Consider the following 19,311-nt stretch of genomic DNA (forward strand, 5'->3'; position numbering starts at 1 on the left):
GGTTCCTCTGTCCGTGAGGTTTCCCAGGCCAGAATATTGGAATGGGTCACCATTTCCTACTCCAGGGGATCTTTCCAGCTCAGGGATCGAACCCACATCTCCTGCATCTCCTGTATTTGTTGGCAGATTCTTTAACCACTGTGCTACTTGGGAAGTCATGGCTTACATAATAGAGTTGCTAATATTAAACTCTCCTTTCATCCTATCATTTCACAAGGCTAACTTAGTCAAGTTATGTATGTTTTACTTGGTTAGAAAAGAATTATAACATATGTTCCTTCTTTTCTCATATCCTATATTCATTTGTATAAGATAGGTCTTTGAGTATATTGTGCAAATTATTCTGTAAAATAATCTTTGTCTGATACTTTTGTGTGTGGAGGAAAGGGGTAGACTTTACCTACTGATACAATTCCTTTAGTTTTATAACCTTAATCAGATTTTTATGTTGTATTGGATAAGTCTTGGTAAGTATATTCTCTCAGAAATTTCTCATGTTGTTTTCAAAACCATTGGCATAAAATTTTTCATAATATTATCAGTCTCTGCTCTATTCCTTCATCTGTCCCTTTTTCATTCCTACAGTTATTTCCTGTGCCCACTTCTTGCCTGAGATTTCTCTATTTTATCTGTCTTTTCAAAGAACTAGCTAGCTATTAATAAGCATTACCAGTAGCTATATATCTTTGTTTACTATTTTAAAGAGTTTTAGTTTCACTTCTTTTATTCCTTTACTTATATTTTCTTTGGGTTTACATTGTTGTTCTTTTTAAAAACTTCTTGAGTTGGATACATAACCCATTAATACTCCAATCTTTTTCTTCTAACTTGAGAATTTAAGGTTATAAATATTCTCTTTAGTACTGCTGAAGACTATAACTAACAATATTTGGTACTTTCATTATCTTTCAGCTCAGTTCATTTCAGTTCAGTCACTCAGTCGTGCCCAACTCTTTGTGACCCCATGGACTGCAGCACTCCAGGCTTCCCTGTCCATCACCAACTTCCAGAGCTTGCTCAGACTCATGTCTATTGAGTCAGTGATGCCATCTAATCATCTCATCCTCTGTTGTCCCCTTCTCCTCTGTCTTCAATCTTTTGCAGCATCAAGGTCTTTCCAAATGAGTCAGCTCTTCCCATCAGGTAGCCTAAGTATTGGAGTTTCGGCTTCAGCAACAATCCTTCCAATGAATATTCAGGACTGATTTCCTTTAGGATTGACTGGCTTGATCTCCTTGCAGTCCAAGGAACTTTCACCTCACATTATTCTAATTTTTTTTTTGACCATGCTACATAGTTTGTGGAATCTTAGTTCCCAGGTAGAGATCAAACCTGGGCCCTCAGCACTGATAGCATGAAGTCTCAACCACTTGGACCACCAGGGAATTTCCCATTTTTCTAATTTTAATTTTGATTTTTTTTTGACTCATGAATTACTTGGAAAACTTTTCTAATTTCCAAGTATTTGATATTTTATTAGCTATTTAACTCTATCATATATAAACCTGCCTTTTGTGCTGTGCACAGTTGTGTCTGAATCTTTGCAACCCCGTGGACTGTAGCCCACCAGGCTCCTCTGTCCCTGGGATTTCCCAGGCAAGAATACTGGAGTGGGGTGCCTGACCCAGGGATGGAACTCATGTCCCCTGCGTCTCCTGCACTGGTGCCACATGGGAAGCCCATGGTACATATTGTACCATAATTATATAGTAGACCTCCTGGTCTGAAGCCCCATGACAAGCACACTATTCTTTGATAATATTTATCATGTTGTATTATAACTGTACGGCTGTCTGTCTCCTAAGTAGGTAGAACATTCCTTGTGGACCAGGCCTGTGTCTTTTACCACTTTAACCTCAGGACTGTGACAGTCCTACTAAGAAATTCATGTTGACTGATAAAATAATGAGTGATTGAGTAAATTATTCCCTAATGTCAACCCAATTTTAGGTTCTACAGCTTCTTTTTTCCACCAAAAAAAATCTATACTTCTCATTAAATTGCTTTATAGTAATCTACAAAAAATGTCTATTTTAAAAAATTATAGAAATATAACATGAAACTAGTTAAGCTACAGTTAGTAAGCAAAAATTCAATGGCTGAGGAGCAGGTAATAGGGTTTTTTACAATTCCTCACTTATATTTTTGTCAATAATTACCTGTAGAGTCAAGTAAAATATAGAAGCTTGAAATAATATATGCTTCTGAAAATGATGAAGCTGCTTGTGTGAGAAAGCCCAGATTATTAGATGACACAATTGAGAAATGATCCAATAGTTTTGAAACATAAAAAGAGAAACTACCAGATCCTTAGCATATTTTAAAATATTTTTCAATTAGCAAGTTCTTTTCTTATTCATATACATTCATTTCTTAATATATTCATACATATTTATAATGTTTTATAAATCCTAGACAAAGATATATATATGTATATATTTACACATATATATGTATATAAAAAGATATCCCAGTGTCTAATTAAAAAGTTCTAAATGGATAATAATTAAAGAAATATGGAATTATCTATTTAATTTTTCTAATCATAAGAGTTTATATAAGGAATCATCTGTCTTAGTTATTCAGCAGAAATAGGTACAAAGAAAAGTATTATTTTATTCATCAGATAAAGAACAAAAGCATGCTCTTTCAAACAGAGAGATCAAATACTCTTCACCTGTAAATGTCAATCTAATATATTTATGAAATTTAAAAATTTTTTATTACATGCAATCATTTCTCTCTGTATTTAAAAAATTCTTCCAGGCAACAGTGTCCTTTTTTTACTGTCAAAGCCTTGTGAAATTATTATGACACAAAATGTACACCCGTGGTGGATTCATGTCAATGTACGGCAAAACCAATGCAGAATTGTAAAGTAAAATAAAAAATAAATTAATTAAAAAAAAACTATTCTTTTCTACTGTTGCAAATAATAAACAACTGTGAGAACTGAATAAATAATATGAATCCCTCTAATGATCTACCTCAGTTCTAAGGCAAGAAAGATAGGATACCAGAGCCATTTGATCCTGTTTTTTTAAAATTTTTTTCAGCAAAATGTTCATTTTGAAATGGGTTAAAGCACTAATTATTAAAATGTTTGTGACTATGTTTGTTAGGGACAGTGAAGTTTATTTAAGTGTGCACTTGTCTTCTAACTTCCTTACTATCATTACCACCAGAAATTTACAAACAAATATTTCATTATGGCATTTCATCAGGTTCAACTGGACTATTTTCTATTATAAATCACATTTGAGCACAAAATATACAATCTATCAACAAACACTTTGATTAATAAATGTAATATAACTAAAATTTGCATAATGTGAATTCATAGCATATTTAACTCACTGGGCTACTCATTACCCATTCTTGTTCTTACCCCATAGGGTCATAATCAATAATACCAGGAAATGTAAAAAATGAGTACAACAGTGGTTAATATTTTTATGAGTGTTGTAACAACGTGATTAAACTGGATAAATATTTTCAACAAGCGTTTATTGAGCACTTGAGTTTCCACTGTGTTGAGAAAATAGTCTTTTCCCTTAAAACGTTTACGGTAGAGGTGCAGAAAAACTCTGGTTGGATGCTCTATGCTTTTTTGCATGTCATTTCCTTTCATAATGTTGTTCTGAGAATTATAGGAACCAATGCATATAATATCACTCAGGGCCTTACTAATCATTTAGCTTGTTTCCCTAAAGTTTGGGCTTCCCTGGTGGCTCAGATAGTAAAGAATCTTCCTGCAATGCAGGAGACCCAGGTTCGATTCCTGGGTTGGGAGAGATCCCCTGGAGAAGGAAATGAGTACCTACTCCAGTATTCTTGCCTGGAGAATCCCATTGTCAGAGGAGCCTGGCAGGCTACGGCCCACGGAGGTCACAAAGAGTAGGACATGACGGAAGCAGCTTAGCAAACACGCACGCACACAAGTCATATATGATCTGAGGACCACAGGTTACTAATCCTTGATTTAAAATCTTCTGTGTTTATAGAGAAATGATAGAATTTAAAGGCTACAATATCGGCTCTGGAGCTAGATAATCTGGTTTTTAGTTCTGGCTCTGCCACTTACAAGCTGTGTGACCCTGAGCAAGTCATATAACACCCTGCACCTTTTACCTCATCTCTAAAATAGAGGTTATAACACTTATGCATGTATATGGAGTTTTGTGAGCTGTAAATGGGTCGATAGATTCCAATAAGGTTAGAAAGATGCCTGGTACATAATAAGTGTGAGGGTGAGCTGTTATCACAATCTGGCACTCTCTCTGCAATTTCTTATTCCAGATTTAATATTTTGCTTTCTTACCAGGGATTCAGGAATTAAACAAGGGCTACAGACAGAATCAACTTTAATAGAACTGTTAAAGAGTCTTCAAGTGAGAACACTGAGCTTATTTTAGGTAAGGGAAAGGGTAGTCCCTTAAGAGAAACAAGGGAATAAGGAGCATAGCAAGAAGTAACCAGATGTCTTCAGTGAGGGATGCAACAAAAGGGAGATAAAGGAGAAAGGGGTAAAAAGGACAAAGAATGTTTTTTAAAATGACTGGTGTAGATAAAGTAGTAAACAACTTAGTAAAAGAAGGGAAAAAAGTAAATAACTTTAGTGTAGAATGGAGGAGAGAAGAGAGTTGAAATTATAGCCCATCTCTTGAATTCCAGGTTTCAAAATGGCAGGCTGCCAGTTGTTCTGGTTGCATGAAGAGGCACTTGGTCTTATGGAATGAAAGTTGGGTATAAATGTCAAGACTGACAGTCGGTTCCTGGAAACCAAGATTTAAACTCCAGCTTGACAAAGATAGCTTTAGGTTCCAGTGCCTGGATGAGCAGAGAATTCAAAATTAGCTGGGATCAAGTCAAGATGATGAACATCTGCCCTGAGACTCTTATCTGAAGTGGGTAACAAGGAATAATGCTTTTTAGTATGATGCTAGGTAGTGCTTCTCATATGGCTTCTGTATTATTTAGGCTTGCTGAGGTAATGTTTGGTTAATAAATAGCCTTCAAATCTCAGTGACTTAAAACAACAAAGGTCTATTTCTAACTCATGCTACATGGTCATTGTAGGTGTTCAGGGGACTCTGTTTCATGCAGCTCTCACCCTGAGGCCTATGTGATATCTGAGTGATAGACAAGATACAATCTGGAATGTTAGGGAACTCTAGAAGGTCTCACACTGGCAATTTAATGTGCCAGCCTGGAAGTGATACTCATGACTTTCAACTCAGTTTATAGGGCAGAATTAATCCTGTGGCCTGACCCAACCACAAGTGGGCCAAGAAGGCAATCCTACTAAGCAGGAAGAAGTTGGAGAACCAAAAGTATTTGATGAGCAGCAACTAATGCTTCTCATAGTTTTCAGCCTAATATGGAGAGTATTTATCTCAGCTTTCTTCAGAGACTTTGAAAACATTGAAAGAGTCAGTTTGGGGAATCTACTGAAGGAACTGTACACACTACCAGAAAGAAAAACCCTCTTCCACTCAAGTAGCTATATTAAGCTGAGCAAACACTAGAAGTAGTAACTGCTATGAACGTTACCACAGGTGGACATGGCATCCGCACTGATGACAGATGGAGAATGGGCTAACTTGCAGTTATAACATACCAGCCACATGGAACCCACAAGGAAAAAGTAGAAATGAGTGGAGAAGAGGACCTTGAACACCCAGTGTTTCTCTTTGTGGGAATTTGAAACCACAAGTTGCCAAGATTACATCCATGTCCTTGAGGCACAGAGGTTTGGGGCAAAGAAATGCTTATTAGTGCTGCCTTCTAGTGAAAACAGGACTACAATGACTTGTTTAAAAAGGCTTGCATTTTTGCCTACAATGTGGTAGGAGACTGTAGAGCAAATATGAAGCATGCATTCTCTTAAAAGTAAAGTGGGGAGAGATTTCCAATGCTGGCCAAGATGGAGTGATCCTATTGATTGTAACTGAAAATTCTGGACATAATACAAAAAGTAACTACTTGAGGACTCTGAAAATTAAACAAAGGCAAGCAGACTGGGGAGAAGAATCAAAGAAGTGACCCATATGCGGGGGTGACTTTCCCGAGTTTACTTCTATCTTTTCTCTCGTGGCTTTGACCCAAATATGGGCAGTGGTTGGGAGTTAATGGCAATGGCTCCATGGGCAATAAAAATAAAATCTACAAGAGAAACACCATCTTTCTAGCTGTGGGACTAAGAAAATGATCTCTGCAAGTCAATGCCAGTGATGGGGGTGGGAGTGGGGTGTGCAAGGGCCTAAGAATTCCAAAGAAGAGGGAGCTGGAGTAGATGATTTCTGAATTCTGTGTATCAACTCACACAAGACCTGGGCTCACACTTGAGCTATGGATGGCTGAAAGAAAGGAAGTGAAAGTCACTCAGTCATGTCCAACTCTCTGTGATCCCATGGACTATACAGTCTGTGGAATTCTCCAGGCCAGAATACTAGAGTGGGTAACCTTTCCCTTCTCCAGGGGATCTTCCCAACCCAGGGATTGAACTCAGGTCTCCTGCATTGCAGGCAGATTCTTTACCAGCTGAGCCACAAGGGAAGCCCATGGATGGCTGGGATAGACCCAAATCAGCATAGCAAAGACTTTGAGAATTAAGTAAAATATAAAAACTGAAGTAAAAAATCACTCCCAAGCTCCAAAATAATCCCTGAGTGATATATTCATGGGGACAGAAAAAAAAACAGGACCACAAAAGCTTTGAGAAATGAAATACAATATAAACTACTTCCCAGTTTCCAGACTGACTCCAGAGTGGCCTATGCATGGGACAAACCCAAAGAAGTAGCAAAGACTTTGAAAACAAACATTGAACCTACTGCTGATAGAGGATAAAGAGAGAACTTATGGTCTAAACCTAACTGGGGTGATCTTCTGCTAAAATTATGCACACAAACATGTACACACACTAAAATTCTCCAGATGACTTTAAAAGGTTTCAATTTCACAGCCAAATATTCAAAATGTCCAGGAGTTACAGCCAAATATTCAAAATGTCCAGGAGTTTTTCCCAAATCACTCCACATACAAAGAACTAGGAAAATGTGACCCATTTCCAGGGAAAAAACAATCAGCAAATGTCACCTCAAGATGACTCAGATGTTAAAATTATCAAGAACTTTAAAGGACTGTTATGACTATGCTCCCTAAAGAAAAGGTAAAACATACTTGATGTGAATGAAAAGATCACAGCAGAGACATGGAAACTTTAGAGGACAAAAATACAAGGTCTTTAAAAGTTCACTGGTTGACCTCAATAAAAGAATAGAGACAACGAAGAAAATGACAGAGAACTCGAAGATGAGTCAAACTATCCAACCTGAAGAACAGAAAGAAAAAGATTTTAAAAAGTGAAGAGACTCAGGAAGCTATTGCACAATATCAAAAGATCTAACATTTGTGTTAATGAGTCTCATAAGAAGATAATAAATAGACTGGTCCAGAAAAAGTTGCAGTAAAATTACCCAAAATGTCAAAAGTTAGGTGATATATAAATTTACAGAAGCAAGAAGTTCATCAAACCCTAAGCAGGATAAAAAATACAAAGAACACTACAATAGAGACACAGTAATCAAAATTCTGAAAACCAAAAATGGAGACAAAAATCTTGAAAGCTTCCAGAAAAAAATGATACTTGGCATATAGGACAACAATCATTTTAATCGCTACAGATGTCTCATCAGAAACCACTAAGAACATAAGACAGTGGAACATTTATAAGTGCCAAAAAAAAGTAGGTAAACCCAGAATTCTATATAAAACAAAGATGGCCTTGAAAATGAAGGCAAATAAAAACATGCTCAGATGAAGGAAAACTAAGAGAATTGGTTGCCAGAACTGCTCTAAAAGAAATGTTAACTCCAATATAAAATAAAAAGTTTTGAAATAAAATAATAAAAAAGAAATGTTAAGAGAAGTTTATTAGAAGCAAAATGATACATGAGGGAAATCTGAAACTTCAGAAATGAGGAAGAGCAACAGAAACCACAAATATCAGGGTAATTATAAGGTACTATTTCCCTCTGTTTAAGTTCTTTAAAGTATGTATTCCTGTGGAAACAAAAATTATAACAATGTCTGGTAGAGTTTTCAGTGTGTATAGATATTATAAGACAATTATAACAGAAAGCGGGAAGGGTAAAGGGACATACATGGTTGTAACGCTTCTATATTCTCTTGAAATAGTGAATGTAGAACCGCCATAAAAATTAATTTAAAGAGACATAGCAAAACACATAAAATAAAATGGGATACCAAAGAAAACTGAAATAATCCAAAAGTAGGCAGGCAAGAAAAGGGAGATAGAAACAACAACCAATGAGAACAAACAGAAGACCAGATATGCCATGCAAATTCTAGTCAAAGGAAAGTTGGAATAATTATATTAATGTCAAAAAGAAGACTTCAGAACAAGGAAAATCACCAAGGACAAAGAGGGACATTACCTAATTAGAAAAAAGAGTCAGTTCACCAGGAAGGCATAACAATCCCCAAAATGTATGCATGACCAAGAAAACTTCAAACACATATAGCCAAAACAGATCAGAAAGGAGATATAAACTAATCCATAACTAGTCAGATTTTGACATTCCTCTTGTAGTAATTAATAGAATAATTAGAAAATTAGCAAGCATGTTGCTGTGGACTGAATTGTGTACTCTGCCAATTATATGTTGTAGCCCTAACCTCCATTGTGACTATAGTTGGAGAAAGGGCTTTTAGGGGGTTCAGTTCAGTTCAGTTTAGTCGCTCAGTCGTGTCCGACTCTTTGTGACCCCATGAATCGCAGCACGCCAGGCCTCCCTGTCCATCACCATCTCCCAGAGTTCACTCAGACTCACGTCCATCGAGTCCGTGATGCCATCCAGCCATCTCATCCTCGGTCGTCCCCTTTTCCTCCTGCCCCCAATCCCTCCCAGCATCAGAGTCTTTTCCAATGAGTCAACTCTTTGCATGAGGTGGCCAAAGTACTGGAGTTTCAGCTTTAGCATCATTCCTTCCAAAGAAATCCCAGGGTTGATCTCCTTCAGAATGGACTGGCTGGATCTCCTTGCAGTCCAAGGGACTCTCAAGAGTCTTCTCCAACACCACAGTTCAAAAGCATCAATTCTTCAGTGCTCAGCCTTCTTCACAGTCCAACTCTCACATCCATACATGACCACAGGAAAAACCATAGCCTTGACTAGATGGGGGTAACTAAGGTTAACTACGGAGAAGGCAATGGCACCCCACTCCAGTACTCTTGCCTGGAAAATTCCATGGACGGAGGGCCTGGTGGGCTGCAGTCCATGGGGTCGCTAAGAGTCGGACACAACTGAGCAACTTCACCTTCACTTTACACTTTCATGCTTTGGAGAAGGAAATGGCAACCCACTCCAGTGTTCTTGCCTGGGGAATCCCAGGGATGGGGGAACCTGGTGGGCTGCCGTCTATGGGGTCGCACAGAGTCGGACATGACTGAAGCGACTTAGCAGCAGCAAGGTTAACTAAGGTTGCTGCTGAGTGTAGAATTTCACTCCTATAACTAGATTACTAATCAGTCCATTCTGAGTTAATCAAAAGTGGGGTTATTGGGGGGGGGGCTGACTTAATTAGCTGTGTTTGTAAAAGAGGGTGAAGCCCCAGAGAGATAGTCTCCTACTGGCCTCAAAGAAGATGAGAGTCTCCATGAGTTCTGCTGCTGCAGGGAACTTAATTCTGCTCGGAAGCTGACTGAGCTTGTAACAGGTTCCCAAGCATCAGATGAGACCACAGTTCCAACTGATGTCTTGATTGCAACTTTGTGAAACCTAAGCAGAGTATTCAACTAAGCTATGTCCAAACTCCACAAAAACTGTGAGACAATAAATGAACTAGTGGTTTTCCAGGCTAAAAAAGAATCCATGAAATCAAATCTGATTCTTTAAAAAGAGAGGTAGCACCTAGAGGGGTGGGATGGGGTGGGAGGTGGAAGAGAGTTTCAAGAGGGAGGGGACATATGTATACCTATGGTTGATTCATGTTGATGTATGGCAGAAATCAACACAATATTGTAAAGTAATTATCCTCCGATTAAAAACAAAAAAAAATTTAAGTGAGGTGGGTGTGGGGAGAGAAGTGGGGAGATGTAGAAAGAACGTTTCTTGACTCTGGGTTCTGTCACTGATTCTGATAATTCTTCTGACATCCCTGGATATCAGAATGTCTTAATTTCTCTAATATTTGCTTTGCCTACCCTTTAAAATGAGATAACATTAGTGTTGAGGCTTCCCTGGTGGCTCAGTGATAAAGAATCTGCTTGCAATGCAGGAGGGTTTGATCCCTGGGTGGGGAAGACCCCCTGAAGGAAACAGCTACCCACTCCAGTATTCTTGCCTGGAGAATTCCACGGACAGAGGAGCTTAGCAGGATGCAGTCCATGGAGTCACAAAGAGTCGGACATGACTTAGCGACTAAACAACAACATCAATACCAATGGTTTGAATACAGTAATAATTTAGAAATGCAAGGTATTATTAATGTCTATTATTAATATGCTTAAACATAACAGAGAAATGTGAGGGAAAAGGTGATCAAAACTACCTCAATCTCTTTTTGGAGGGTGGTACAGATTTATCTCTTAATTGCATAAATGATCACATTGAGTTCAAAAATAACTCCCAAGTATGCTTTGGTGATTTTTTTTTCTCATCCATTTAATAAAATTCTACAACGAAGTCAGACAGTACTATTTACCATGAAATCATGCTCTGAATTAGATACTACTGAAATCAATTCAGCAGCCACCCTGAAATAAGAAATAAAAGAGTAAAGAGCTTGTGACAATGAAGGTAAAGGTTTCAGCTAGGCCCTCCCTTCCTGTCTTCCAGAGTTTAAAATATCTTTATCTCCACAGAGTTCAAAGGAGATAGAGTTTTACTTTTCTTCCTTTTCAGTAGTGGCTGGTGATATCTGAAACTGTAAACAGTTCCCCAGGTGACCTGCAGTCATAGGCAAAGAAAGACAAACACAAAGAGTATTTCCTGAGACCGGGGGTCACAGAGTATTAGGCTTTGTCAAGAGAAGCCCTTCAGAAGAAACCAGGGGATTGGCAGATTTTGTTTGAGATGACAGTGGGGCAGTCAAGGAAGAGATTGCTGATGGGAACAAAGGTCCTAGGAAGGTCAGGGATAAAAGAGTAGATTTGTATGCCATTTGCACAGAAAAGTTTTGCTTAGTAAAAGATGACAAATGAGCAGTGTTTGCACTAACACCCAGCAAGACTTACAAAGAAATAAAGCACACAGTCTGCAGCAAATACAACTTAGCTAAAGCCTGAGCTACTGTCAACAGTGCACTCTGATAGGAGAGATGACTCGTGTGTACATATTACAATTGAAAATGTCACCTTTTCTAATAAGCCCAATGCTCTGGCTTGTATAATTCATCTCTAAATATTGGGGTGAATTCAGATTTTTTAATGGGAGTTCTCAGTTCTACTTGATAATTATGATTTAAAAATGATATAAACTGTATTTTGAAAATCTAATAAAGTCTTACCATCCTTAAGGATTACTCATGAACTTTAAGCAGATTGTAAACTTTAAAGAAATTAGGACACTGCTTTTTCTCTCTCTGTTCTACTCCTCATATTTGTTTGAGACAATTAAGCCTATTTATCGTGAGTTAGCGATGCATGTAGTCATCATATGGCTTCCCCGGTGGCTCAGCTGGTAAAGAATCTGCCTGCAATGCAGGAGACCTGAGTTCAGTCCCTGGGTTGGGAAGATCCCCTGGAGAAGGGAATGGTTACCCACTCCAGTATTCTTGCCTGGAGAATTCCAGGGACAGAGGAGCCTAGCGGGATACAGTTCATGGGGTCACAAAGAGTCAGACATCACTTAAATTAATAACCCATGGCCAATCTTTTTATCTTTTGCCCTCTACTTTTTAGAAAACTCAATATCAACTTTTACAAATACAGAGATGGAATGACATATACATTATCTCGGTATAATTGATACAGATATTTTGCTATCTTGCCTTTCATTTTTCCTAAAGTACCTTAAGGTCAATGCAGACATCAATGGCATTAACTTGAAATATTTCAGCGAGCAGCTGTAAAAAATAACAACAATTCTCCCATGTGTGCTAAGTCACTTCAGTCATGTCCAACTCTCTGCAGCCCTATGGACTGTAGCCTGCCAGGCTCCTCTGTCCACGAGATTCTCCTGGCAAGAATACTGGAGTGGGTTGCAATTTCCTTCTCCAGGGAATCTTCCTGACCCAGGAATTTCCCACATAACCACAAAATCATTGTCACAACAGTAATACCTACTTTTTGGCTGAAGCATTTTAAGGTAAATTGGAGACATTATATTATTTCATCCACAAATATTTCAGTGTACCTGTCTAAATGATCAATATATTTTGCACAAAATCACAGTACCATTATGCCTCTTCACAAAACTAATGAAGACCACATATTATCTAACCATCAGTCATGGCCAATCTTATTTCTTTTTTTAAAATTTATTTTAATTGGAGGCTAATTACTTTATAATATTGTAGTGGTTTTTGCCATACATTCACATGAAACAGCCATAGGTGTACATGTGTTCCCCATCCTGACCCTCCTTCCCCATCCCATCCCTCAGGGTCATTCATCCCAGTGCACCAGCCCTGAGCACCATGTCTCATGCATCAAACTGGGACTAGTGATCTATTTCATATATGAGGATATACATGTTTCAATGCTATTTTCAGAAATCATCCCACACTTGCCCTCTCCCACAGAGTCCAAAAGTTTGTTCTTTACATTCATGTCTCTTTTGCTATCTCGCATGTAGGGTCATAGCTACCATCTTTCTAAATTCCATATATATGCATTAGTATACTGTATTGGTGTTTTTCTTTCTGACTTACTTTGCTCTGTATAATAGGCTCCAGTTTCATCCACCTCATTGGAACTGATTTAAATGCATTCTTTTTAATAGCTGAGTAATATTCCATTGTGTATATGTACCACAGCTTTCTTATCCATTCATCTACGGCCAATTTTATTCCATCCACTGCCTCACTCACTGTCCTCCTCATCCCATGCTACTCCCTTATTTTGATGCAAATAAAAGATTTTTTATCATGCCATTTGAAAATATCTGTGTTTACCTCAAAAAAAGGAATGAAAAACCAATACCATGTGCAAAAATTAACAATGAGTTCTTCATATTATCAAATAGTCAATATTCAAAATTCCCTGATTGTCTCATATTTGTATTTTTGCATTGTGTTGACTCTGGATCCAAATAAGACATATACTTAGTAATTGATTTTCTTATTTTAAGTCTCTTCTTTCCCCTGTCTCTTTTTTTTTCTTTCAATTTCTGTGGAATAAATTAGTTTGTGAGTCCCTAGTATTTTCCACAGTCTAAACTTCACTAATTATAGCTCACGACATTGCTTGTCCCTTGTATTTTGTGTAGTTTTTCCTTTGTTCCCTGTATTTTCTGTAAATTGGTGATTGAAGTTTTGATCATACTCAGTTTCAATTTTTTGGCAATCCTTCAGGTGGTGCTGTGGCCATCTGTCAGAAGGTAAAAAGGCTAATATTTGTGTGTGTTGTTATTAATAGTAGTCATTAATGACCATTATCAGGATTCAGTATTTCATTAGTGGGTGCAAAGTGATAGTATTATAATTCTATCATTTCTTCTTCAATTACTAGCTAATATGCTTCTCTAAGGAAAAAGTTCCCCTTATCAATTATTTGTTTATCATGTTGTGCCTTTTATGTAGAAATGGCAAGAAAAAAAACAGAATTTCCCACCATTATATTCTAGTTTTCAAAATACCTGTTTTTCTCTAATACATCCAAAAGAGATCCAAAGCTGGCAAATGAGCTTTACTTTTTTAATATCAGAAAGAGCATGTGGATTAAACATATATAATTGTTTCAATCTACTTTGACTGTTACTTTTATTAATGATCAAATTGTCCTTCTTTAAGTAGTTCTTTGTGTCCTTTTGAGAAGCCCATAGCAGTCTTTGAAAGCTTCCCTGATTCTTAGTATAATAGGATGCTCCAGGCTTATCTTGTAAATTTTCTGCTGTGGTATCAACTAAGGAGCCCCGGTTCCTTTTAATAGAAAATAGTACTTAAAGATCACAACTTGGACACCAGGGATACTCACTGCCACTGGTCTTTGTTTTTAGATCTTTTCAGTGTTCTAAGTTTGCTAGATATTTTTTTTAAGATGAAAAACAACAAGAGTTTTAACTGATATTTTCATTTCAAATTCAGAAATACAAGGTTTTTACTTAATCTCATCTATATTATTATATCTGTATCTCTTTTTTATGCTCCAAATCCCTATTCTAAATATCACCAACATAAATACTCATTTGCTTTATCCCACACTAACACACAGCAATGTCAAAATTACAACACCAACATTACCAAGATATTTTTACAATTCTGTCCTTAGCATATACTCCTCTAGGAATGTGAAATCACATTACTGTGTTTAATTGAACTCATATGAAAGAGTTCCTCTCTGTGTGGTTATGCCAAGACTTTGTTACATGGTTTGTTTCAGCTGTTTCACATTGCTTTTTTTTTTTTTTACTTTTACGAATTGCTTTCTAAATTTCATTTTGTATTATACTTACATAGAATAATCACGTTTCCAAAATCAAATCTACAAAACAATCTATATTTGGAGAAATCTCACTTCTATTCACTTCCTTTCATCTTGTTTTCTTGTTTCCTGCCTTCATTCCCCATTGGTAACCTATTTCTTAAAATTTTTATGTTTAGGCTCACCCTTCCTTTTTAATATAAGTTAATAAATCTATTATATATGAATACACTTATGTGAAGAAAACTGTGTGTGCTAAGTCACTTAAGTCGTGTCCGACGCTTTGCAACCCCATGGACTGTAGCCCGCCAGGCTCCTCTGTCCATGGGATTCTCCAGGCAAGAATACTGGAATGGGCTGCCAGGCCCTCCTCCAGGAGATCTTCCCAACCCAGGGATCAAACCCGTGTCTCTTACATCTCCAGCATTGGCAGGAGGGTTCTTTACCAGTAGCGCCACCTGGGAAGCCTAAATACACACATATGAATGTATAAATTCATAATCCTCTTTCTTAAATAACACATACACATTTCTTCACCTTGTTTTCTTCACATAATAAAATACGCTAGGACCCATTCCTAGCAATATATACAGATATAACATTCCTTTTTGTTGCTACATAGTACTCCTTTATGTAAATATATGACAATTTTTCAACCTCGCATTGACGGAATTATTTCTGATCTTTTGCTGCAATGTGTCATAATGAATAACTTTATATATAGATCTCCCTATAGTTTTTGCCATTTTGTCTTTGGAATATATTCACAGATGTGGGATTCAGTTTAGTTCAGTTCAGTTTGGTCACTCAGTCATGTCCAACTCTTTGCGACCCCATGAATTGCAGCACGCCAGGCCTCCCTGTCCATCACCAACTCCCAGAGATGTGGGATTAGTAATTCAAAAGATAAATGCAGGTGTAATTTTGTTAGAAATGACCAAATTCTCCTTCATAGATACTGTTAATATTCTGCATCGCCACCAGCAATGTACAAGGACAGGAGCAGGTGTTTCATATGGTAGAAATGTGTGTGCTAATTTGGGAGAGTAGAGGTAAGGAAGACCAGTACTCTCTCTCAAGTTGGGTTTATAGTTGGAAAATAGTCTTCGTGGTTCTTTCCTACAATCTGGTTAGTTTAATACTTGCTGTTGGCAGTCTCTGGGCCTTACCCACAATGCCAATAAATTTCTCCCTTTGGTTTTGTGCACAGAGAGCAATGGGAACTAATTATTTCAAGGGGCTGAAATTGGCCCACCTCAGACTTTCCCAGTGGGACAGGATGTGCTACTAGCTGCACAAGCTGCACACAGCTTCGAAGGCCAGACTCCAACGGGGCAGAAGCCTAGCAGTCAGGCTCTTAGAATGATCGTACCAGATCACGGGAGCTGCAGATAGACACAGGCAGTAAAATAATGTGCTTTGAATGTGTTTGTCTTGATGTCACTCCCCTGCTGGGAAACCTACTTGGGACCCTTCCCATCTGTGTTGTCAAATTCAGGCTTGTCTGCCCCGTGTCCAGCCCCTCCAAACAAATCAGCCTCCGGTCTGTTCTCCCCTGCATGGCTCCTCTGTGCTTGCCAAGCTAAGCTGCTTGCTATTCCTCGCACTTGTAAAGACCTTTCTCTTGCCTCTGCGCATGCGAGTACAGCATTTCTTATTCTAGAGCGGAGCCCTCACGTTTGGCCAGTCCACTCCATTCATCTCCCCTGCCACCAGACCCATTCTCTCCTCAGCAACTGTTTTATGAACTGCTGGTCACTTGAGGACTGATGGCTCCCCACATTCACAAGAAGCTCTCAATTAGCATCTCATTCTGCCCGAATGGCATGGTTGGAAGTCTGACCATCTAGCATTTAAATTTCTGGCCAAATATGTCATGGAATTAAATCTAAAACTGCAGAATTAGATTCGTCATTCTCATTGGAAAGAGTAGCAAACGAAAGATCCTTCTTCACGCACACAGAAGAGCGTTTCTTCACACACTATGAAGCCAGAATAAAAAAGACCCTGCTATGAAAGCTCCCTAAACAAAGCACCACCAGGAAAAATAATACATCTCACCGTGGAAACAACAAATACACTGAATTGAGCACCATCTAGCTCATCTGTTTTAAAAAGTAATGTTCAAAACTGTACAGCCAATATAATTATAATATAATGATTGATTTTTAAGAAAAATGTGTATACTTAGATAAGATTTACATTTACCCATATTTATAAAATTAGATATAGATGTTAGCAGTATTTCTGAATGGAATGCATACAGGTTTTTAATATTTTCCTTATTTACCCTTTTTCTGTATATATAATAAGCATGCATTACTTTCATGATGAGAAAAAAAAATAAAACATAAAATATTTACCTCAAAAACAGTGCAGCATTTGTTTGTCAAATACACTTCAGATACATAGATATAATGTGGAAATTTGTTTTTTGTTTTTTGTTTTCATATCTAAGTTTATTTATTTATTTTTTCTTTAATTTATTTATTTTTAATTTTTACTTTACAATTCTGTATTGGTTTTGGCATAGATCGACATGAATCCACCACAGGTGTACATGCGTTCCCAAACATGAACCCCCCTCCCACCCCCCTCCCCACAACATCTCTCTGGGTCATCCCCGCGCGTCAGCCCCAAGCGTGTCATATCCTGCATCAGACATAGACTGGCATTTCGATTCTTACATGTTATTATACATGTTTCAATGCCATTCTCTCAAATCATCACACCCTCTCCCTCTCCCTCTGAGTCCAAAAGTCCGCTATACACATCTGTGTCTTTTTTGCTGTCCTGCATACAGGGTCATCATTGCCATCTTCCTAAATTCCATATATATGTGTTAGTATACTGTATTGGTGTTTTTCTTTCTGGCTCACTTCACTCTGTATAATTGGCTCCAGTTTCATCCATCTCATCAGAACTGATTCAAATGTGTTCTTTTTAATGGCTGAGTAATACTCCATTGTGTATATGTACCACAGCTTTCTTATCCATTCATCTACTGATGGACATCTAGGTTGTTTCCATGTCCTGGCTATTATAAACAGTGCTGCGATGAACATTGGGGTACATGTGTAATGTGGAAATTTGAATTCCATCAGCATCTAACACACTCAAAGAAGGAAAGGGGGCTTTGGAAGTGGAAGAGTCTAAAAACAACTCAAAAGCGATCACTGTTTTAATCTTGAGTGAATATTTGAATAGGCATTCTTTATAGTCATGACTTTTGAAGATCAAAGCAGCCTTCCCTTCCCCGTTGTCAAAACAGAGAGAAGAGATGAACCTGCTGAATCCACATTTTACATGCACACAGAGAATGAGCACATGGTGTCTTACCTCATACCTTAAGGGTATGTTGTTGACTGGAAGAAAGACGAGGCAGAGAAGTATCAGAGCTCAGTTATCAACCTTTAATCTCCTGCCTCAGTGTTATTGCCATGCACACCCATTCAAAAGCAACTGAATGATTCTAGTGTGCTTCTATGGGAAAGAAAGGACTTTGGGGATAAATGCATTGCAGAAATTGGCCTTTTTGAAGAATAAACTAACTTTTGCTCTGTAGCTGATAAAGTGGGAATGGTGAGAGGCAGTGGAAATTACACGGGTTTCAGCACTGTGGTCAGGTGCTTTTTAATGAGTTGCCCTAGGCAAACATACCTAATCAGCCTCCACTATTCATTCTGCTACCCCACATCTTTGCAAATTGGTTCTCATTTTCATGCCTTAATAAGCTAGAAGCACTGAAAAACCTTTTTCCATTTTTAATTTTTCGAAGTCTGACCTAGCCATATGTCATTTCTAAAGACAACCCCTTCTTGCTTGGGCTGTTGGTTCCTTTAGCAAGAATAGGAACAGCTCAGGGGCCATCCCAGTTTTTCCCTTCTGCTCCCCTTTCACTTATTCCATTTTCATTGCCTGTTCATCTAAATGTGTGTGCTCAGTCATTCAGTCATGTCCAACTCTTAGCAGCTCCATGGACTGTAGGCCCTCTGCCATGGGATTTCCCAGGCAAGAATACTGCAATGGGTTGCCCCATTCTACTCCAGGGGATCTTCCCAACCCAGAAATTGAACCCACACCCCTGCACTGGTAGGCAGATTCTTTACCATTAGAGCCACCTGGGAAGCCCTCGTTCATGTAAATGGATGCCTAGAAAACTTGATGGGTGACTCAAAAATAGTCATTTTCCTCCTTCTTATGAAGAGATAAGATGATATATAAAATGGGACCTTATTTCCTCCCACCACTGCCCCAATACATTTAGGCTGCACCTATTCCTAAAGATAATGACTAAGGTAATCATGATGATGTGATCACTAATCTAGAGCCAGATATCTTGGAATGTGAAGTCAAGTGGGCCTTAAAGTATCACTACGAACAAAGCTAGTGGAAGTGATGGAATTCCAGTTGAGCTGTTTCAAATCCTGAAAGATGATTCTGTGAAAGTGCTGCACTCAATATGCCAGCAAATTTGGAAAACTCAGCAGTGGCCACAGGACTGGAAAAGGTAAGTATTCATTCCAATCCCAAAGAAAGGCAATGCCAAAGAATGCTCAAACTACCGCACAATTGCACTCATCTCACATGCTAGTAAAGTAATGCTCAAAATTCTCCAAGCCAGGCTTCAGCAATACATGAACCGTGAACTCTCTGATGTTCAAGCTGGTTTTAGAAAAGGCAGAGGAACCAGAGATCAA

This window comes from Oryx dammah, unplaced genomic scaffold (genome assembly GCF_014754425.2).
Source record: "Oryx dammah isolate SB20612 unplaced genomic scaffold, SCBI_Odam_1.1 HiC_scaffold_23, whole genome shotgun sequence".
NCBI lineage: Eukaryota > Metazoa > Chordata > Mammalia > Artiodactyla > Bovidae > Oryx > Oryx dammah.